Source organism: Lathamus discolor, chromosome W, assembly GCF_037157495.1.
Source record: "Lathamus discolor isolate bLatDis1 chromosome W, bLatDis1.hap1, whole genome shotgun sequence".
Taxonomy (NCBI): domain Eukaryota; kingdom Metazoa; phylum Chordata; class Aves; order Psittaciformes; family Psittacidae; genus Lathamus; species Lathamus discolor.
In genome coordinates, this window is record NC_088908.1 from 29,165,785 (window position 1) to 29,190,057 (window position 24,273).

The 24,273-nt window shown below is 45.9% G+C and overlaps 1 long non-coding RNA gene across 4 annotated transcripts; it reads left to right on the plus strand.

The window, feature by feature from the left end:
- The first annotated feature begins 12,113 nt into the window (after nt 1-12,113).
- Nucleotides 12,114-23,970, plus strand: LOC136004321 (uncharacterized). Of its 4 annotated transcripts, none has more exons than XR_010608386.1 (3): nt 12,114-12,289; nt 16,767-16,897; nt 18,971-23,970. It is a non-coding gene; the product is annotated as an uncharacterized LOC136004321 (long non-coding RNA). The 4 variants fall into 4 exon arrangements; XR_010608385.1 differs by lacking the exon at nt 16,767-16,897 and having other exon boundaries at nt 18,971-19,048; nt 19,409-23,970; XR_010608383.1 differs by having other exon boundaries at nt 16,767-23,970.
- Nucleotides 23,971-24,273: the final 303 nt, after the last annotated feature.

Sequence of the window (24,273 nt, forward strand, 5' to 3'; positions counted from 1 at the left end):
GGCCTATAGGGATGCTGGGGAGGGACTCTTCGTCAGGGACTGTAGTGACAGGACAAGGGGTAACGGGTTCAAACTTAAACAGGGGAAGTTTAAATTGGGTATAGGGAGGAAATTCTTTCTTGTTAGGTTGGTGAGACACTGGAATCGGTTACCCAGGGAGGTTGTGAGTGCTCCATCCCTGGCGGTGTTCAAGGCCTGGTTGGATGAAGCCTTGTGTGGGATGGTTTTGTGTGTGGTGTCCCTGTCCATGGCAGGGGGGTTGGAACTAGATGATCTTGAGGTCCTTTCCAACCCTAACTATTCTATGATTCTATGATTCTGTAATGAGCTAGACGGTCCTTTGTGCCTGCACAATGCCCCACTCTGGTCATGGGCAGGGGTCTCAAGATGAAGTAAATGAGTCTTCCTCCTGTGGGCAGGGGTCTTCAAGATGAAGTAAATGTGTCTTCCTCTTCTTAAACTTTTCACCTTTTAATCTTCGCCCATGTCTTTAGGGTTTGGTCAGTATCTCAGCCATAAATCATCTGCTTCTCCCCCTTATCAATAGACCCAGACATTCGCATTTCCTTGTCAATAGTTGCTTATCAGTAGAACCAGGCCTCTGTCTCCTCCCCTTATCAGTAGTTTGTGCCTTGTTCTGGTTAGTAAGCATGATAGGTGTTTACAAGAGACAATACTTTTGTTTAAGCAAGGAATTCTTCTAACTCTTATACAGTATCCTGTATTGTTCCCTTGTGCATTTATTAACCCTGTATCAACTATCTTAAACTCACACCCTTGTGTACAGGTATGTTCTGGCTAGAAGTGGAAGCATTTACTGGAATACATTCAGAGAGCCCAGATCCTCACTGGGTGCTGCTGACATTTTTCTTGCTGATTTCTAAACAGTTGTTTGCACAAATTAATTTCTTTTGTTACTTGTCTTTTGACATTGTAGACATCAAGTTTCAAAGGCTTGCTTGGCTGCCAGATAAAATACTGGCATCCTTTTATTTCTAATAGTCCCTAAAATGAAAGAGTGTTACAGGTACTGAGCTGTAAGGAGTAAGTCTTGATCACGTTGGAATACAACTGGAACAAGAAATCTCATTTGCTCTTTAAGAAAAATTTATAAAGTTGAGCGGAGCAGGAGACATGACTTGGGTTTTTTGTTTTGCTGTGCCAGGGAGGTTTAGATAGGATATTAGGAAAAATTTATTTGTGGCATATCAAAGACGGACTCCAGCTCTGGTGAAATCTGAAGACCTTTTTTTCAAGTCTTGCATCCCTTTTATAGCCTACTGAGTGCTAATCAGTAACTTTCCACTCTTTTACTCCCTTATCATCCCGATTTAGCAAAACTACTAAGGGTCACAAATACTCACACCATTTGTTCTGTCTTTGAGATGCACAACCTGCTTTATCTTGCAAACTGCCTGCTTTGTTTTGCTAACCGATCTTTACCCTTCATTGTTGTTATAAATTGAGACCACAACGGATCATAATCCAATTAAAATTTTATTAATTATAGCAAGTAGAATATGAGCAAAGACAGCGCTGGACGACAGGGGAGTCTGCGCTCCGCCAACTGCCGTCCTGAGCAGTTCAAACAGTCCCTTTTTATACATCTTTACTTCCGTGTTCATGAAGTAGTGGAGGTACTCTGCGCATGCTTCAGCTGTTGTTAGGGGGTCGTTTTCTGCCGAAGTGAGAAGTCTTCCTCTTTTGTCCCATTGTTGACCCCTCTACTCCTATGTCCTTTGTTCGTCTTATCTCTGCCATTTCCTGGAACATCTTACAGCTATCTTTAGGCAACATCTGCTATGTTTGCATAAGTGATAGGCGATTGGGGTTGGCGACTGTTAGTCTATGTAAGCGATTTCATACTTTTTATTGCCTAACCTTTACATTGGGCTTAACATAAATCTTAATAAACAATATCCTAATTCATAGTTTCTTACAATCCCCCCCTTTTTTTTTTTATCCTATTATTGTTTATTAGATGCTGCTTTCATTTTCAGAATTGTAAGCCAACCTTTTTCCACACTCCCAACATTTATCATAACACAAGGTAATTCCTTACAATCACAGGTATAGATTTTACGTGGTATGACACATTCACAACAATCTTCATCCTCATTAATAGATACACTCTTATATTTTGCCCCAGATCTCGTAGTTAAAATAAGCAGTTTAGCTATGTCAAACCGTTCTCTAATAAAGTGTAAAATATAGCGTAATATACAAGGCCCAAATATAAGTCCCAAAATCAATATAATAAGCGGTCCTGCTAAAGCAGACAACAAAGTGGTTAGCCAAGGTGAAATATTAAACCAGTTTTCATACCATGACCTGCCCGCCTCACGATCTTTCTTACGTTGATTTAACCTTTTCCGGAGTTCTACATTAAGGTTGTACAGGGAATTCAGGTTGTCCCGCCCCAGTGAAAGTGGTTATCACTTTGGATGTTTCCCAGGATATTAATTCCCACTTTAATGGTTCATGCGGGTTTCCATTTGCTTGGGTTATTATCAATAACAAAACTAACGGTATACCACGAAAAAGGGTGTCTGTCAATTTTTGCCAATTTAAGTATATTTTTACCAGTCCTGGGGAAGTTCGGCCATTGCTGTTTTTGCATCCCATTGTTCTGGTTCTTTTCTCCACAGTTTATTCCTCCTCTGCCTCGCCCGTCGACTCGGTTGCTTCGAGCCACGGGGTGTACCATCTTCTCGGCAGCAAGGGAATTCTTCAGGAGAACAGCTGTCTCGGGCTTTCTGCCTGTTTACATAGGCTTCCCACTTTTGCAGCCTTAACTAATGGGGCAAAGCAAGATACAGTTAGTACTTCCCTTCTACACTTTATAATCAAAATTTCGGCTATAAAGGGGACTGGTTCATTGGAGTGGTAACAATAATATTGAGGGTTTATTCCTTTGGCAAAAATCTCCCACCACTCATGGGATTCCCAAATAATTTCTTGTTTTAGACTCTAATTGTTTTAATTTCCACTCAGTGAGAGTTCTTTGGATTTTCCAACACTGTGTGCAAACTCCTATTGGAGGGCATCCACATTCATAGTGTGTCCACCATTTATCCTGACATACCTTACACCTAAAACAAGCAAATGGATAACAATTGCAATTCAAATTATTACACCTAATTCGTATATCTAGAGTACATACATTATTTACATCAGTATATCTTCTATATTCACTATTGTGTGGTTGCATAAATTTAGCAATTTCCTTCAACACACTTTGTACGTTTCCATATATAATAGAAAAGAGGAGAAATAATTATAGCAAATATAAACAGCAATACACACTTTATACCAAAAGATAATGCGGCAAAATAATTAAATAAATAAAGTCTCTATCATTACGTTATCTTTTCAGGATTTTTTTGGTGTCTCCTGGAGTACTGATTACTTTCCAGTGGGGTCTCGTCACTGGGCCTTTAATGCGACTGGCTCCATTATTTTCTGGCCATTAAACAAATAATGTCCCAAATATTTCACTTTTTCCTCCACAAATTGTAACTTTTCTTGTGATACCCGTAGGCCCTTTTGTGCAGGAAAGTTTAGAAATCGAATGCTTTCTTTTCTTACATCCTCCTTATTATTCCCTGCTATGAGCAGATCATCTACATACTGTAACAGCACGTTCCCCGTTTGTACCTGGTATTCTTTTAAGAGCTCTTCCAGGTATGTTTGTAGCCCATATCCCTGGGAATACCTGATCCAGTATATTTTCAATCTGACTTCTCCCTCGACATGATTAGTGATCAAAATTAAGCTTTTAACATCTCTATATACTGTTGGTCCTTTACTTTTAAAGTGATCTCGCCTCCTTTGAAAGTAATGGTTGCTCCCAAGTGTTCTAACAAATCTCTCCCCAAAAGAGCTTTTGCGGAGTTAGGCATATACAAAAACTTATGGATGCCCCATTGTTTTCCCAATTGATATTTTAGTAGTTTACAAAAATAAGCCTTTTCACCTTGGCCAGTCGCCCCTTTTATCATCATATAATCGTCCCCAAAGGTATTAAAGCTTTGTTTAAAACTGAATACATTGCACCTGTATCAACCAAAAATTCCATTATAACCAGTGGATCTGCTAGGGAAGATTCCCCTGGTCCCGCCAGCCTAGTTCCAATTCAGTCACCCGAGCCACCCCATGGCACTCCCACTAGGGTAGTCTCACTCCCAGCATCCAAACTCCTCATAGCACTCACACCGATCCGGTTCCACAGAAGAGGAGGTCACTCCCCCACTTCTGTCCGACATTCGTCCTCCACCAGTTTCAAAGCAACCAGTGCAGCCGTGGCTGTAGCACGACCCAGCTTTTTCTTTTCTACCTATTTCCAATTCCTATACACTCTCCATGCTTCCTCCTTCACTCCCATCCACATTTATTCATCAACCGTTCAATCCCGTCTGTCAACATGTCTGTCTGCCTGCCCCAGCACCCATCTCATACTTAAACACAGGAACTGCGGGAGCTTCCCTCCTTTCCCCTTTGGTTTTCCCTTTTTATTTATTTATTTGTTATTTTTCACAGGTGCTCACCCTGCTCTGCAGGGGTTACAGATGCCTGCCTCTGCAACAGCACTTCTGGTTTAACCCTTTCTTAACCCTGAATGTGAATGTGCTGCTTGTTGCCAGTGACAGTAATTTCCTCCTCCTTATCAATACCTGATAGGACAGAGGCAGAGGGTGCTCCTCTCGGAGGTACCTGTGATATATAATTTTCTTGATGACTGTCCCAATATCACAGGCTGAACAACATCTCTCCAGCCTAGCTTTCTGTTTTTCCAAAACCAAAATTAGGGATCTGGCAGGGTTATATTAATTTCACATTCTGTCTGCCACTCCAGGTGCTTTCTTAAAGCGAAACATATCTGCATACATTACTTCATTGCATTTTCTTGGCCACCTCAAAACCAACATAAATTGTAAAAAAAAATGCATTAGAATTCAGAGTTCAATTTTTAGGCCATTTTTCCTGATTTTCCAAAGTTTATAAAGGCCACCATTGATTACAATATTTTACCAATGTTTTCTTGTTTACCGAGCCCCCAGAAGAACCTCCCAGTTCTTTCCAATGTGCCAAAATGTAACCCAATGGGCTTTTCTTCAGAATTCCCTTGTTTTGACCGGCTCCCATTTCAAACAATCTCTTACAAATCTCTATAGCTTCTCTTTCCCGGTGCTCTGCAAATGCACTTAAAATATGAGAGCACCTACACACAAGTTTTATGATATTCTCAGGGGATTCAGTAAGATAGTATCTCTGAGTTCTGCAGATCGATTCCCCTGTCGTTAGAACATAGTTTCAGTTCCAGCAAAATTTACACTGCCCTAGTATCCACAGCAGGTTCCACTGTTCAAAACTTATTATGCACTCATATGTCAGGTTACGATATCCCCCGTTGATTGTCCCAAAAAGAGAGACATTAATTGTTGTATTCCCATTTTTTTTTTATTTTTTTTTTCCTTTGTAACCACATCTTCTCAAATTTTCTTTGATACCTTTTATAAACCCTTTCTCAGTTTTCCATTCTAACTTCCCGGAAGTCTGCCAGGATTTTGTGGCTTTTCTCCACAAAGTAATCTTTTATTTCTGGTCACCGATTAGATAATTATAATTTTCTACCTGGCAGTGTTTTGTAAGACACCCCGAGCAGTATCTGCCCCACCGGTGTCCTGAGTGGCAATATCCACGTGAAATGCCACCCGTCACATACAGTTACACTCCTACAAGGCACATACTCTCACAGGGCATATAGGAAATTCCCTTGCCCTTGTATTTCGTAAAGTTATCCACTGCGGGACGGGTAGCCGGACCTTCCCCCGCTTTCTAAGCTGCTTGATGGTTATACACAGACAAGACACAGGACAGAAAAACATAAACGCTTCGTCCGTCTCCGGCCGCTCCCCTCGCGGAGACACGGAACCGCGGATTAGGACTCCACACTCGCTTCGTAGCTACGCTACGTCTCAGTCACACAGAAACACATGGGATCCCACACATTCACGCTATGGTTCCGCTTGCCCTTCTCCTGCTTCCTACATGGTCATTAGCAGGTCCGCCCTGGCTCCCAAAACTTGGGATGCAGCGAAAAGCCGGGCTCGCCCGATCCGCCTCCAGGATCGCTTGCAGCCGCGCTATCGGTCGACAAGCCCCCCCAGCTTGCAAGCCCTACCTGCCACGGGGAACTCCGCTGTGCGCCAGACGTTTCTGCACGCCTTACCAGCAGCCCCGGGCCACGCGTACGCCCTACAGGCCCCCCAAAGTACCTAAATTCCAAGCATACCGCCTCTCCGCAGCCGGCGCAGGTCGCTGTCTGTCCCCGCAGTGAGCGGATGAGAAGCGGAGCTCCTCCAGGCAAGCGGCCTGGGGGGGGGCTTAGGATATCCGCTCCTCACCCGATCCTGCAGCCGAACAGAGGCCTCCTGGCTGGCTCGCCAAATTGATACGCGGATTGACTCCACAACTCGTTAAAGTTGTAAAGTATGTATGCTTTATTCAGCGCTGAGGTGCATGGGGATCGTTCCTCCAAAGTATGCACACCCAGGGTCGTTTTTCCTTTACATTTATTCCCTTACGCCTATACATACAATGGGTACCCTTCCCATGGGAGTCGAAGGCTTGCTGCCCTTCGCCCCCATCTTCTGGAATATCTCCGAACACGCACTCACTCGCTCCCCCTTGTTCCTGGCCCAGTCCCTCGCGGGAGATGGGAACCGCAGTACTTAAGGGTCCACACTCGCTTGGTTCAGTATATCGAACCTCTCATTCGTTATATTCCAGGAAACCCAATCCCGCCCGAACGGTAAACCCGCGAACAACTCTGCCGTGAACAATCACTCTGCAGATCTGCCGTGAACAATTTCACTCTGCAGATCTGCCGTGAACAACCTCACTCTGCAGATCTGCCGTGAACAATTTCACTCTGCAGACCTGCCGTGAACAATCTCACTCTGCAGATCTGCCGTGAACAATTTCACTCTGCAGATCTGCCGTGAACAACCTCACTCTGCAGATCTACCGTGAACAATTTCACTCTGCAGACCTGCCGTGAACAATTTCACTCTGCAGATCTGCCGTGAACCCATTTCACTCTGCAGACCTCCGCCGCGAACTATTTCGCTCTGCGTAAAGTTTCGCAATATACTTACGCGTCCTGCGTCTTCGTCCGGACTCTCGTGCACAGAATTTTTATGGGATTTTACCGGTTTTTCCTTTGCTCATATTCTAGCATTTAGGTTCGTCGGTAAGGATGAGGTAAGCTGTTGGTCGCGGGGCCGCGAAATGTCGCGGGGCGCCTCCCCGGAGGACCAAAGCCCACCGTTCCTTATCCGAGTCACGGCACCAGAAATTGTTATAAATTGAGACCACAACGGATCATAATCCAATTAAAATTTTATTAATTATAGCAAGTAGAATATGAGCAAAGACAGCGCTGGACGACAGGGGAGTCTGCGCTCCGCCAACTGCCGTCCTGAGCAGTTCAAACAGTCCCTTTTTATACATCTTTACTTCCGTGTTCATGAAGTAGTGGAGGTACTCTGCGCATGCTTCAGCTGTTGTTAGGGGGTCGTTTTCTGCCGAAGTGAGAAGTCTTCCTCTTTTGTCCCATTGTTGACCCCTCTACTCCTATGTCCTTTGTTCGTCTTATCTCTGCCATTTCCTGGAACATCTTACAGCTATCTTTAGGCAACATCTGCTATGTTTGCATAAGTGATAGGCGATTGCGGTTGGCGACTGTTAGTCTATGTAAGCGATTTCATACTTTTTATTGCCTAACCTTTACATTGGGCTTAACATAAATCTTAATAAATGTGAGAAACTATAAATTAGGATATTGTTTATTAGGATTTATGTTAAGCCCAATGTAAAGGCTAGGCAATAAAAAGTATGAAATTGCTTACTCAAACAGTCACCGGACACAGCTTACATAGACTAACAGTCGCCAACCGCAATCGCTTATCGCTTATGCAAACATAGTAGATGTTGCCTAAAGATAGCTGTAAGATGTTCCATGTGAGAAACTATAGACTAGTGTATTGTTTATTAAGATATATGTTAAGTCAAATGTAAAGGAACTGGCAGAGATAAGACTAACAACTCCCTGCAAAGACATATGGATGAAGGATCAAAGGAGGAAGACTTCTCACCTTGGTCTCATCGATCACCAGGAGGCAGGAAACTATCCCCTAACAACAACTGAAGCATGCGCAGAGTACTTCCACTATTTCATGAACAAAGAAGTAAAGATGTATAAAAAGGGGCTGTTTGAAATATTTAACACGGCAGTTGGCGGAGCGCAGACTCCCCTGTCGTCCAGCGCTGTCTTTGCTCATATTCTACTTGCTATAATTAATAAAATTTTAATTGGATTATGATCCGTTGTGGTCTCAATTTATAACAATAAACAATATCCTAATTCATAGTTTCTTACAATTGTTCTCTTTACAGTTCCCAAGGCTTAGGCCCGAGCAGGGCTTTAACACCTGGTGTTTTCTTCAGGGTTCCCAAGGCTTGAGCCCGTCCAGGGCAACAGCACCTGGTATTTTCTTTACTGTTCCCAAGCCTTAAGCCGGACCAGGGCGATAATGCCTGGATCCATTTTTTAACTATTTCTATCCGTCACCCACATGTATTCACAGAGAGGGCGATCAGTTATTGGAACAGGCTTTCCAGGGAAGTGGTGGAGTCACCGTCCCTTTGTTATAAAAATTTCGTCTTAGCCATGATCTGATTCAATTATTTTATTACAATTGATTAATATCGAGAGGCAATAAGCAAGCAGCGCTGGGTGCGCCGGGGAGCCTCCGCTCCACCAGAGGCGCACACCGGGGTCTTTGGGGTCTAGTCTCTTATACTTCTTGGTCCGGGGTCTCAGCCAATCCCTTCTTCTGTACCTGGATGCCAACGTGGCCCCTTTCCATTATTCTTTTCTTGTTGCTGGGGTCTTTCTCCGGTGAAGACATTGCCGAACTTCTTGGTCATACGTTAACGAGGAAATGTCTTTCACATGCAATTAACCACCATCTTAGCCCCGCAAATTCCATCTGGTGATAGTAAGTCTGCACCATTCTCTAAACAAATGTTCTATTTCAGCTCGTTGATGGGAACGTGACCTTTCTCTGTTAGCCACTTGTCCACATACACTGACTCATGGATGGTGGCAAATGCCCTGTGGGGGTGGTTGCTCAATGGAAGCAAAGCAACTGGCAATGCAGATGTAAACTCATCTGGGCTGCTGCACTGTGTCAAGATATCGCTGCCCGGGTGCAGAACCTGGTGGTGAAGGTCTGCCATGTAGATGCACATGTACCCAAGAGTCGGGCCACTGAGGAACACCAGAACAACCAACAAGTGGATAAAGCTGCTAAGATTCAAGTGGCTCAGATGGATTTAGATTGGCAATGTAAGGGTGAATTATTTTTGGCCCGGTGGGCCCATGACACTTCAGGCCATCAGGGCAGAGATGCAACATATAGATGGGCCCGTGACCGAGGGGTGGACTTAACAATGGACACTATTGCCCAGGTTATTCATGAGTGTGAAACATGTGCTGCAATTAAACAAGCCAAACGGTTAAAGCCTCTTTGGTATGGAGGACGATGGCTGAAATACAAATAGGGGGAGGCCTGGCAGATTGACTATATCACACTCCCACCAACCCGCCAAGGCAAGTGCCATGTGCTTACCATGGTGGAAGCAACCACCAGATGTCTGGAAACATACACCGTGCCCCACGCCACTGCCCGGAATTCTATCCTGGGCTTTGAGAAACAGATTTTGTGGTGACACGGCACCCCAGAGAGAATTGAGTCAGACAATGGAACTCATTTCCAGAATAACCTGATAGACACTTGGGCCAAAGAGCATGGCATTGAGTGGGTATATCACATCCACTACTATGCACCAGCCTTTGGGAAAATCGAACGGTACAATGGGCTGTTAAAAACCACACTGAGAGCAATGGTGGGGGAACTTTCAAGCATTGGGATACACACTTACCAAAGGCCACCTGGTTGGTCAACACCAGAGGATCGGCCAACAGAGCTGGCCCAGCCCAGTCAGAACTTTTACATATTGTAGAGGGGGACAAAGTTCCTGTGGTGCACATGAAGAATTTGCTGGGGAAGACAGTCTGGGTTATACCTGCTTCAGGTAAAGGCAAACCCACTCGTGGGATTGCTTTTGCTCAGGGACCCGGATATACTTGGTGGGTAATATGGGAAGATGGGGTAGTAAGATGTATACCTCAAGGGGATTTGATTTTAGGGGGAAACAGCCAATGAACTTAATTGTATGCTGTTGCCTGCTGTGTAATACTTTTATAGCCCATCAACTAGATGTCTTCAGGTCACCAGCGACTGGCTCTGACTTCCCTCCAACCATCATCCCAACAGAGAATGAATTCTGATAGAACCAGATGAGTTCTGCAGTGAAGGAACAATCAGCATCAGCAGGCAACAATCCAACACTGCACACAGACATTCCTGCCCAGAAAGAGTCTTACAAGGGATGGAACCTGACATCATGGACCGAATGGACTTGACAGCATTATAGGGATTGGTCCGTGCACTAGGAATTGATTTCTTTCTCTCTGTCTGTGTGTGTATGTGGATGTATATATATATGTAAGAGAGATGGTATATTGAAAATGTGGGATCTGAGCATGACGTGAATGGTATGGAATAAGGGGGGGATACTGTCTTGGGTTTACCAGGAGCTGTTTTGCTCCTTCTTAGTAACTGGTGCAAGCTCTGTGTTTTGACTTCCAGCCTGGGCAGAGAGCTGATAACACCGATTGTTTTTAATTGTTGCTAAGTAATGTTTATTCTGGCCAAGGACTCTGTGAGTCTCATGCTCTGCCGGGGACGAGGGGAGGCCGGGAGGAAGCAGGGACAGGACACCTGACCCAAACTAGCCAAAGAGGTATTCCATACCACAGCACGTCATGCCCAGAGAGGTAACTGGGAGTTACCCGGAAGGGCACGGTCTCTCTTCGGGGGGGTCGAACTCATTCGGCGATGGTATCGTATTCTCTTGTTATTTTCTCTTATCAATATTATCATTGGTGGTAGCAGTAGTGATTTGTGTTATACCTTAGTTACTGGGCTGTTCTTATCTCAACCTGTGGGAGTTACATTCTCCTGATTCTCCTCCCCATCCCTCCAGGAGTGGAGAGTGTCGGGGGGGGGTGGGGGGGGGTGGTGGTGCTGAGTGGATGAGCTGTGTGGATCGGTTTAAACCACGACACTAAAGGAGGGATATATCCCACGAGCCTTTGCGACAGGGAGTATATCCCATAACCCTCTGTGGTAAGTTGGACATATCTGCCTATGGAAACTAAACATACCATCTACCTAAAGAGACTGGGTTGTTCTTTCTGTATAGAAACTCAAACTTGCATTTGTGATAAAGAGACAAGGTTGGATATATCCCTCCACCGGGGACTATAATGAGAAATACCCCCGTATCACAAAAGATCACGGGATATAGTCCCCTTATCCCAGAGAATTATGGGATATACCCCTAGCGCGGAGGTTCATGGGATATATTCCCTTAGCGGAGAGGATTATGGGATCTATTCCCACTCTTAGCGTGGAGGATTATGGGATGCATCCCCCCTCAGCGGGGAATAAAAACGGGGTTGTGGGGGGAGTATGGCATGGGTGGTGTTGTTTGGGGCCTGACTCTTCTGCAGAGGAGCAGGTGAGTGGAGGATTGGGGGGCGGGGAATCCTCTGAAGAAAGGGGGTAACAGCTGGATTTGTGGCTGATTCCCCCAAGAAGACTTTTCCATGAAGGGCTGTGCTTGTGGAGCCGGAGCCGCTGTGGTGGCCCCAAAATACTCCAAACCCCTTGATTCTGTGTCTGCAAGGGCTGGTGCGGAGGGTATGCTGGGAGGGGAAATCCCCGCAAAAATCCGTCCAGCGGGGGGAGGGGGGAGGCGCCGTGTGGCGCCCGGCGTTCTCGCTGCTGCCATCCTGTGTCCAGAGGTCGGTACTGCAGCCCGGCCTCCGCGAATGAGGCGTGGCGCTCCCTTCGTCCCCGCTGCTGCTCCCGGAAGTGACCGATGTCACGTGGTGGCTGCTGGCTTCCGGTGATCAATGGCTGCGGGGTATTCACGTTGGGGTGTGGGTGGGTTAGTAGTTGTTCGTGGCTGCAGCCCGGTGTTCGCGCCCCGGCTCCGGTCCTTCCGCGCTCCGTTTCGGTGTCGTATGCGCAGTGCCCTGGAGCAGCATGGCGGCTGGGCAGGGTCTGGGTCCCGGCAGCGGCGGCAGCAGGTGAGATCCGAGCCCACCGGGGTTATCGGGGAGGCGAGCGTGTCCACCCGCCCGTCCGTCCCTTGGGCGGGCGCAGAAGAGCGTCTCCTGCCCGCTGGCCGCCCGGCGCGGAAGGATTCACAGCGCTCAGTGCGGCAGGGTTGCGGTCTGCCGGGGATGAGTCGGGTCAGGATCCCCCAGCGCGCTTGATTCTGCCTTCATCTCCGTTGATGAATCTCAGGTTCCTCGGAGGCTCTTGGCCCGGCATCCTGCGCCCTGCACTGTGCTTGTCTCTCCCCTTTTGCCCTGGTTTCAGCTGCAGCAGAGTTAATTCTCTTCCTAGGATCTGGTGCATCGCTGAGTTTCGCCTTTCCTCTGAGAATAACGCTGGTTTCAGTGATTGCTCGGTTCCTCGTGCTCTGCCAGTGAGGAGGGGCACAAGAAGCCGGGATGGAGCAGACACAGGACACTGGACCTGAGCTAGCCAAAGGCGTATTCCATACATACCACAGCACGTCGTGCTTGGTACTGGGGGGAGTAAATAAACGGGGGGGTTACCCGGAGGGCCCTTAATTCACACTGTACCTTCATTGGTAGGGAAAGGGGCGAACATGGGAATAGCCGTTTAGAAAGTAGCCAAGGAATTCCCTGTTTATTTCCTCTGATCTAAACTTGCAGGTAGTTTGGAAATGAGACTGTTCACTGTAGCTTTAAGGTGCTGAAAGATCTGGAGCCTGAAATTCTCTCTCCATGAAATGAGTGAGGTCTGCAGCAGGGGCAGGGCTCATTGCCCTCCTTTTGTTCTGTAAATAGACTTTGCTGTGTTGTGTCCTGGGGGACCCCAGCCAGCTCATCACAGCCTTTCTGTTGAGACTGTCAGCGAGGACTTGAGTTGCTGCTGCTGCTTTCCTGGTTTTCCCCGGTTTGGACACCGGCCTTGCTGCAGTAAAGTCATCAGGTTTCTTCATAAATGCTTAGTATTCTAGATGCAGAGACAGCATTGTGAGGGAGCTGATCCAGATCTCGATCTGTGTTGCAGGGTACTTGTGATACAGGGTTAATGAAATGTACAAAGGAAAAATACAGGGGATTGTATAAGAGAGTTAGAAGAATCCCTTGCTTAAACAAAAGTATTGTCTGCTGTAAACACCTATCATGCTTACCTAGCGAACAAGGCACAGACTACTGATAAGGGGAGGAGACAGAGGCCTGATTCTACTGATAAGCAACTATTGACAAGGAAATGCAAATGTCTGGGTCTATTGATGAGGGGGAGAAGCTGATGATTTATGGATGAGGTACCAACTAAGCCCTAAAGCCATGCGTGAAGATTAAAAGGTGAAAAGTTTAAGAAGAGGAAGACTCATTTACTTCATCTTGAAGACCCCTGCCCACAGGAGGAAGACTCATTTATTTCATCTTGAGACCCCTGCCCATGACCAGAGGGGGCACTGCGCAGGCGCAAAGGACCTTCTAGCTCATTATAATACGAAGCGGGGACAGATACTGTCGTGAAAGGAAGACTTGGACGACTCAATATGAGTTACCAGCAAGCTTCGTTTATTGGGCTTCTACCTTCGGTTAATATAACAGTAAATATGCAAATACTAGGCACTTGATTGGTTCTGGCACAAATAAGGCATTGCGTAAGCTCTACATTTTTGCAGCTACACCGTGCACCCCCCCACCATCCTCCTTCTCGTGCACTAATCGCTTAGTGTCCTTGGCTGTGATTGGTCATAGTATGTTGCTGTTTGCCGGTGTCCTTCAGTTCCTCATTATCTGGCGTGAGAAGTCTGCACCATGTTCTACACAGATGTCTTGTTTCAGCTCGTTGATGGGAACGTGACCTTTTGACCTTTTTCAACTAGCCAATCCTCCACAATTCCCCCTTTTTCTTTATAAAGGAATAAGGACTGTGTCAGGAGTCGTTGTAAACAAGCAGAACAACGTTGCAAAGCAGAACCAAGCAACAAGCCCCCTATAATTATGAGACCTATAACGGCGAAGCAGCTTGTAAAGCAAATGCATATGCAGCTCTATGAAGCGAACCTCGATTTTCAAATAACTTGAATAATTCAAAATCTGTACTTCTAAAATCAGCTAAATATTTCCGAAGTGCTATAAGCGGGTTACATAGAAGTTATTTCGACAGACTATACATAAGTCTTTGTTTCAGCCAACTCTGGCGAAGATATCTTATAGACTGACAACCACCACAATGCAATTCTACTGTAGGGTCGCACTGATGACAAAAACTACAGAGTTATCGAAGCACTTGTTGTATCACCAATCTCAGTTGTACCACTATATGCTTGTGGCCATGGACCGGATCTAGGAGGGCGACCGTGCTCAACGAAAGCTCTGTGTTGATTAAGGAGTTAAGTTCTTCTATTAGTGGCTGTAGCGCTCGGCGCAAGCGACGCTCCTCCCGGGCCTGCGAGTCAGGGTCCATACACTAGCTTGGAGACGCCGTCACTGGAGCTTCAGCAGCCGGTCTTAGTCACTTGGATGGTACCCACAAGGGTCCTGCGGGAGCACAAACACAGGCGTAACCACGGCCCAGATATATTACTTCTGCCAGTCCCTGCCACAAATCTGTATTAGGATCTTGATAGTACGCCTTAAAAGAAGGCTTTATCTTCCGCGCTTCTGTTTGTACAAAGTGCTTAACAACCGCTGGAGTTTGTTCATCACCAAAGATGCATAGATAATTTAACGTCATTTCACCCATATAATCAGCATCGATGACACCTGGAACAATGAATAGTCCTTTCAACGCAGATGATGATCTCCCCAGTAGCAAGGCTAGTCTCATAGATTCTTTTAACAATTCTGGACCTAGCTGGACTTGAGCCTCCTTAGTGGAGAACTGTCCAGTTCCCATCAGGTGTTGTAATTGCACCCCAATCAGGGGATCTCCCTGGCCTCGCTGAACTGCAACTGCCTCTTGACAGGCTTTCTGCCAATACGTGTTCCATAACAACAACTGCGAAGGGGTGAGGATTAATTTCACAATACTTTTAATATAACAGCAAATCTGTTCCCCAAATATAAGACAACATCTGCCTAGTGGGTTCAAACTGAATGCCTGTAGAAATAACAGTTTGCCTTAACTGAGATAGCAATTTCCAATTTAAGGGAGACATTTCAGCATTTACTGCCGGACCTTGAGCGTTATTCTGGTACTTAACAGGAAAGGCGAGAATCTTTTCCCGCAACCCCTGCAAACAATCAAAATCATTGTTTGACAGAGCCTCTCTCTGAATAGATTTCCAATCTATCACCTGGATTTGCATTTGTCTACCTGTGCTCTGCAACTTTACCTTCTTTTCTTCTCTTCTCTCCCCCCCCTTTTTTTTTTTTTTCAAAGTTGTTCACTCTGCTTTGCACGGCTACAAACAGCAGCCTGCTTGGCAGCAGCTACAGCTGCCTGCCTGCTTCAGCAGCAACCATAAATACCTGTCAGCAACCACACTTTTGCGTTAACCCTTTCTTGCCTGAAATGTTAAACCACTACCTGTTAAAAACTTTTACATGAACACGATAACAAAAAAAAATACATAGAACACCATCTGCCCTCATCACACACACACACACATACGTATGCGTATGGGATCCCACAAGCACACTTCACACAACTACAGTATTTGAAACACAAAATCCAGACAATCATTACTCCCACTACACAGTCCCATGTACAGAACGTGGCACAAGGACTCTGTGAAGACTATCAGGAAACCAGCTCCATCAAGCATCATCGCAGTGTGAGGTGGCAGGCTCAGCCCTAGCGAGCGTCCCCGCAGAGGCTCTGCCTCCCCCACATCGCATGAGGCTTGGGCTTTTATACTGACCAAAATGCACACTCATTCTGACACAGGTGGCCAGTCTATGTCAGAAGAAGTGGCCAGCAATATCTATAAAGGTTTCCAAGCATCAATAGAATCATAGATATTTTTGTCAACTTCTAGTACATGAGTATCACAGAGAGACTGTATCAAATGAGTTGTATATGGGGCCCCAAGTCCATGGTCCGTCACAGTCCTCCCAATACCCCTGATAAGGGCATATGAGAGATCTTCCCACTGCGGGTCTTGATCCAGCACATACATCACAGGGAAAACACACAATACATCTGCATCCCCCACCCATCTCGCTTCTCCCTTTACAGCTGCCCATTTATCATGAGGTTCTGGGGGATATAAATCAGGCTTCTTTTCCGGCTCCATGTCAAAAGGATCATCCAGGTCAGCATCAGAATTAACAGGCGTCAGAACTTCAGAAGCAGCAACAGCAGCCTGATGAGCACGCACAGGCTCTTTCTTGGGGTCAATAGGGTCCGGGTCAAAAGACTCTTCATCTCTGTCCTCAGTCTTTGCAGATGCGGCGGCAACTAGCAGAGGCTCAGGGGTGGCCAAGGGTGGGGGGAAGCAATGTGGGGTGTTACTTGTGTCATCACGCGGGTCCCCCTCGTGTTCTGTCCTCTGTTTCCCTGTAGTCTTCGGCAAGTGGCAGGGCAGTGCGCAGCAGATTGGCATTGAGGACACCAGACTGCTCCGGCGGGGCAGTTTCGCCGGAGGTGGCCCTGCTGGCCGCTTTGGAAACAGCGGACTCTCAGAGCTTTTGCTGGTACTGGTTGGCTGGGCGAGCAGAGAGGAGCGAGGGCTGCGAACACTTGGTTTCGGGATGTTTCTGCTTGTGCTTTCAATCCCTCTCCTAATTCTTTGATGGCATTCACTAACATAGCCTGATTACCGGTAGGGACTTGCGTGGCGCGTTCTAATAACTCCTCAACACTCCAATTCCCTGGCAGTGTCACTATAAGATTTTGAACAACACTGTTTCCGTTTTGCAAGACACACTGCTTTAAGGTAGCTCCTTGCACATATTCTGGCACCCCAGCTGATTTTATGGCTGCGGCTACTCTGCCTACAAAGGAACCTAGTGACTCGTCCCGGCCCTGCCTCAGGGACATATAGGAGGGCAATCCACCAGGGGCCTTAATTCGATCTGTGGTGCACCGGGCCGTGGCCATTGTCTCCCTGATTTTATCAGGCCCTAAGAGGGCCTGCGCCTCTGTACGTAGAAAAGGACCCAACCCCATCAGCTCGGGGATAGTCAGCCCGTATAAAGGATTCCCGGGGTGGCGTTGTTCGGCCACTGATTCTTGGCAAAATGCTTGCCAGTATGCGTTAAATAACAACTGCTGATGTGGGGTTAATATGAGGCGGGTGAGACTCTTGACATCATTGGGGAGTAACAGCCCCCCCCCTAGATATAATCCAGCATTTGTTTAGCGGGCTCGCCCTGAATACCACATTTGCTCACTGTCGCTCGCAGCTGCGACAGCAATTTCCAATCTAACGGTGTGATACTAGCTGTAAGGCCACCCAGAGGCCCCTGCTGATAGGTCACCGGGAATGCCTGTAACATATCAGCAGCAGCCTCAAGATCCCCCTCCTGGGCAGCCTGTGCGGCTATCTTTTTCCATATACGTTCACGATCAATACCCATGCCCCTGTTGCCAATTTGCAGGTTTCCCTCCTCCACCAGCTTACTCACTTCCCCAGATTCTGCGTCCCCGGGGGGCAGCTTTTCAGCCGGACCCGGGGAAGCAAGGACCGAGGAGGAGGGAAAGCCGGTGGGCAGTTTCTCAGCCGGTCCCAGGGAAACAAGGACCAAGGAGGAGGGAGAGCCAGTGGGTGGTATATAAACCATATTGGTGAGGGGCGGCAAGGGCCACGGGTCCCCCGCCCCCCCCCCCCCCCCGAGGTGTTAGAGGAGACCGTGCCGAGACGCTCAGTGGCGGCTTTCACCGCCTTCTGCTCGGCACGGTGCTGATCTAACGCGTTAGCAACTACCCGCCAGGTTTTTCCCAAATGCTTTGCCGTTTTATCATCGTCAAGGGTGGCTGCCCACAGCTTATCTCCTAGTTTCTGCCACTCATCACTGTCAAAGATCGTATTCGGGTCGAGGAAACAACCTTTCGCTACTCCATAAGCTATCACTCCCGCTAATTCCTTCTTTAACTCCTTCTCCTTAATACCACGCTTTTCTAAAAAGCAATTAAATAAATTCAGAGCAGCTTGCCTCTCCATACCCCCTTTTAAGGTACTTGCGCTCCGTTGCCCTACGAGGCTTCGGCTGCTCCTCCTCCTTGGTGCAATGCTGCCGATGCAGCCACTGCAAGTCTGGCGGCGCCCAGATCCCATCTATATGGTCGTCCTTTCGCGCGATGCGCCGCTTTGACCCTCCGGGGCAAGATCGGAGCCAAGTATCACTTTTCACGGCCGTGGTATCGTTACCATCCAAGCGAAGACAAGTATCACGTCGGGGTCACCATTTGTCGTGAAACCTGGTCTTAAACCTGCTGATTGTGGTGTTTACTACATTCCTGCTCCACCAGCTGCAGCATATCTATGTGACCCTTTTTGACAAGCCATTCCCCCACAGGGGAAGTTTAAATTGGATATAAGGAGGAAATTCTTTCCTGTTAGGGTGGTGAGACACTGGAATCGGTTGCCCAGGGAGGTTGTGAGTGCTCCATCCCTGGCGGTGTTCAAGGCCAGGTTGGATGAAGCCTTGGGTGGGATGGTTTAGTTTGAGGTGTCCCTGTCCATGGCAGGGGGGTTGGAACTAGATGATCTTGAGGTCCTTTTCAACCCTAACTATTCTATGATTCTATGATTCTATGATCTTCAGTGGGCAAGAGAAGCTACTCAGGCCTTCAACCAAGTAATGGAGGCCCTTATGTCACCTCCGGCCCTAGGACTTCCAGACGTGAGTAAACCATTCTTTTTTGTTTTCTCATGAGAGACAGGGAATTGCCTTGGGAATACTAGCTCAGAACTTGGGCCCATATCGGCGGGCAGTTGCTTATTTTTCTAAGCAATTGGATCCTATGGCTAAAGGATGGCCTGGGTCCCTTAGAGCCGTAGTGGCAATTCTGCTAAATATCCAAGAAACACGCAAATTCACTCTGGGCCAGAAAATAACAGTGCTAGTGTCCCATACAGTGTCTGCACTACTGGAGATAAAAGGTGGGCATTGGCTTTCCCATCAGAGGTTTTTAAGATATCAAGCTGTCATGGTGGAAAAAAGATGATATAGAAATAGTAACAACTAACGTTGTCAACCTAGCTTCTTTCCTCAGTGAAAACGGCGGAGAAACTGTACATCATGATTGCCTGAAAACCATTGAGGACACATATTCCAGCCATCCAGACCTGAAAGATAGCCCTTTGGACGACGCAGGAACCTGGTTTACTGATGGAAGCAGCTATGTCATCAGTGGAAAACGACATGCTGGATATGCGATCACCACTTACAGAGAATAGAATCTGCACCACTACCAATAAACACCTCCGCACAAAAGGCCAAATTGATCACTCTAACTAGAGCTCTGGAACTAGCAAAAGGGAAAAATATAAAATCTATATAGACTCAAGATATGGGTTTGGAGTTGTGCATGCACATGGAGCTATTTGGAAAGAAAGAGGACTGTTGAATTCGCAAGGGAAAAACATTAAACATGCACAAGAAATATTGAGACTGTTGGAAGCGATCCAACTACCTGAGAAGGTGGCAATTATGCACATCAAGGCACACCAGAAGGTGAGCTCAGAATTAGAGGAAGGGAATGAGCTGGCGGACAGAGAGGCAAAAGAAGCAGCAAAGAGAGAGGTAATTATTGAAGGAGCATTAATTTCTGATGGGAACATTCCTTTAGAAGGTAAGCCAAATTACAATAAGGAAGATCAGAAAGTAATCACAGATCGGGGGGAAGAATAAATAAGGAGGGGTGGGCTCACACACCACAAGGGAAAATAATTGTCCCCTCTTCTTTGTTATGGGTCCTTATAAAAAATGAGCATCAGAAAACACATTGGGGAGTGGATGCCTTACATAAATACTTAATAAACAAGATCATAGCTAGAAATCTATATGCTACCATCCAACAAGTAAATCGACAATGTGATCTTTGCCTTCAAACAAACCCCAAGATTACTCCCAAACTTAAAGTAGGCCAAATTGGCAGAGGTAATGGACCAGGCCAACAATGGCAAATTGACTTCATAGAATTACCAAGAAAAAGGGGATATAGACATTTGTTAGTACTAACAGACACCTTTTCAGGTTGGCCAGAAGCCTTTCCAACTAGAAGCGCACAAGCCCGGGAGGTAACAAAGATATTGTTACAAGAGATAATACCACGATACGGACTTCCAGCCACTATATCTTCAGAGGACCACATTTTGTTTCAAAAGTGGTACAACAAATTAACAAACATTTAGGTATTGATTGGCAACTTCATACTCCCTACCACCCTCAGTCAAGTGGTCAGGTGGAGAAAAGTCTACCTTGGCCCCAGACACTTCCATTAGCCCTGTTGAGAATTCAAACTAAACCAAGAGCTCGAGAAGGGCTGAGCCCTTTCAAAATTCTGTATGGAAGACCATATGGAGTTCAACAGGGAACGTCTCTCCAAGTGGGAGAAGAGACTATGAATAACTATACAATAGAGTTAGGAAAACATCTCAGAAAAATTGAAAAATATGTGGGTGGAACTTGAAACAGAGGACTGGATAGTCCTATACATAATATACAACCTGGAGATTATGTGTATATAAAATCTTTCAGAGCCACAGGGGAAGATGTCGAACCAAGGTGTAAAGGGCCGTTCCAAGTACTACTCACAACTTTCACAGCTATCAAAATTAGAGAACAAAACATCTGGATTCATCATACTTGAGTCAAGAAGGCTCCAAAGGCTCCCTGGAAAATCACATCAAGCGGTGATAACAGACTAAAATTAAAACTAATCTGCAAAAGATAGAGTGATCCATGGGTGTCAACACAATGTTGCAATTGTAATCAGAATGTCAATCTGAGTATCACTTGCTACCTGAATATGAGGTAAGGACAGTATAGTGCAAGTGCTACAAATATTACATGAAGCTTGGCCTAATTATTATAAAGTAATGGAGTTAAAATGAAGCAGTTATTGATATTAATCCTTTATCCCTATGCCATGGTCCAAGCCATAGAAAAAGAAATATCAATATTGGGGTCAAACACGAATGTCTGGCTCACATGGGCAAACAAGACTGGAGTTACTGACTTCTTTCTGACCTTGGCACAGGTCGGAAATCCTTTCCAAACGTGCCTAATTGGTATACCATACTTGAGCGCCTTTGATTTTCAAGGATGGGTAAATAATGACTCAATTTTAGATCTTACCACAGTGATCACAATGGTCAAGAGAGCTCGAGGGACCAACTGGACAGTTGCATCAGCCCAAATGGGTATAATAATAAAAAACTTAAATCGTTCCACTATCCCAATGCAAGAACTCCAACTCTTGGGATCTGACAGAACTAATCAGAGCTGTATAACTTTTAATACATGGTCAAGCGAAGTCCCTGAGACCAAGGTAACTAGCAGAAAGACATGGTATCATAATATAACCGCTTACTGCTCAGGATCATCTCCGACGTTACGATATAATGATAAAATACCCAAAGCTCTACCCCCAGGATATTTCTTGATATGTAGAGACCGAGCATGGCCAGGAATCCCTTCCAAACCTTTTGGAGGACCATGTTTTTTTATAATTACAGAATACCAGGTTGGAAGGGACCCCAAGGATCATCTGGTCCAGCCTCTCTTGGCAAAAACACAGTCTAGACAAGATGGCCCAGAACCCTGTCCAGCTGCATATTAAAAATGTCCAGCGCTAGGGAACCCGCCACTTCCTGGGGGAGGTTATTCCAGTGACTGTTTGTTCTCACTGTGAAAAACTTTCCTCTAGGTGTCCAATCAGAATGACTCCAAAAGTAACTCGTGCCCATTACCCCCCAATCTTTCCTATGTGATTCCTTGTAAAGAGAGCCTCCATCTTCTTTGCAGCCACCCTCCCAATACTGGAGCAGGGTGATAACTGATCCCCTGAGCTTTCTTTACTCATGTAATACAACAGCATTAACTTACAACGCCACACAAGACACATCTATGCAGCAATCTCCAGGTGGAGAGCCCAGCTGGCTTTCCACAAGAGCCTACTAGCCTGCACAGGATCCTGGGTGAACATCATATAAGCAAAGACCAGGCTGCTACAGTTATGCTGCCAAAATGACAAGCCAGTTAGCTACACTTATAATAGCTAAACATGTCCCTTTCAACTGCAGCATGGACAGAGCAACAGTTTTTCAGGCTTTTGTCAACACAGAGATTTGCTTAGGTTGGAAAAGACCTTTAAGTTCCTCAAGCTCAACTGTTAACCCAGCACTGCCAAGTCCAACACTAAGCCGTGTCCCTAAGCACCTCAGCTACACATCTTTTAAATACTTCCAGGGATGGGGACTGAGCCACTTAGCTGGGCAGTAATTTCTAGGTAAATTGTCCCTGCTTGCAGACTCCAAAAGTCATTTAGTCCAGGACATGAAGGGCAGCCTTCACAGAAACAAACGATCCATTGAGCAATTAGGCCCAAATTGCGATTCCACTTTAAGAATCTGGAATCACACAGTAAGGTTTTTGGTGGCATTATTTGTAAGAGGTATAGCTGCAGGAAAAGCATTGGTAGATATACATCGTTTGGCATGTTGGGCGTCTAAACAATTAAATATAACTTCAGATGTGATATCCTCACTTGCCACAGACACAGATAGTGTAAGACACGCATCTTTACAAAACCGAGCAGCAATTGATTTTTTATAATTGGCCCATGGCCATGGCTGTGAGGATTTTGAAGGTATGTGCCGCATGAACTTATCTGACCATTCTGAATCAATTCATGCTAAGCTGCAAAAATTGCAAGAAAATATGAAAGAGCTTAAAATTGTTGGAGGCGGATTGGATGAATGCCTAAATAACTTGGGACTTACTGGATGGTTCAGGGAAATATTTAAACAAGGCCTTCTAATCTTAGCCATAGGACTAATTTTAATGATTGTACCTTGCATAATACAATGTAGATTGAAATCACTTCGTAAATTGATAGAACATGGATAGCTCTGTCATAAATAATATAGTAAAATAATTTACTTACTTTATAGAAAAGGGGGATTGATACAGGGTTAACAAATGTACAAGGGAATAATACAAGGAAATCCGACTAATATACAGGGGAGTGTATAAAGGGGTTAGAAGAATTTGCTTGCTTAAACAAAAGTATTGTCTGTTGTAAACACCTATCATGCTTACTAAGCAGAATAAGGCACAAACTACTGATAAGGGGAGGAAGCAGAGGCCTGGTTCTACTGATAAGCAGCTATTGACAAGGGAAAGCGAATGCCTGAGTCTGTTGATAAGGGGGAGAAGCAGATGGTTTATGGCTGGGATACCGACCAAACCCTAAGGCCATGTGCGAAGATTAAAAGGTGAAAAGTTTAAGAAGAGGAAGACTCATTTACTTCATCTTGAAGACCCCTGCCCACAGGAGGAAGACTCATTTACTTCATCTTGAGACCCCTGCCCATGACCAGAGGGGGGCACTGTGCAGGCACAAAGGACCTTCTAGCTCATTATAATACGAAGCGGGGATAGATACTAAATATGTATAGGCGTATCAGTAATCTAATGCATATGTATACCTTAAGAGAATAAATGTAAAGGAAAACTTCCCTGGGTGTGCATACTTTGGAGGAGCTATCCCTATGCACCTCAGCGCTGAATAAAGCATACCTACTTTACAACTTTAACGAGTTGTGGAGTCAATCCACATAGCATAATGATAAGGGAAATAAGTAGGGAAGAGAATACAACCACTCACCACCCGCCGACCGATACCCAGCTCAACCTGAACAGTGATTTAAGCCTTCCAGGTAACTGCCCACAAGTTCTATAACCTGGGCATGATGTGCTTGGCATGACGACTCGTAATATTGTCCTTGTATAGATACCTTTCTTTCACAGCTGCCAAGAGCCGCCTCCAAAGACCAAGGGACATTTTCTCTCTTGCAATTGCTTTGTCAATTCCCCCTTCCCTAGCAAGTGATCCCAGA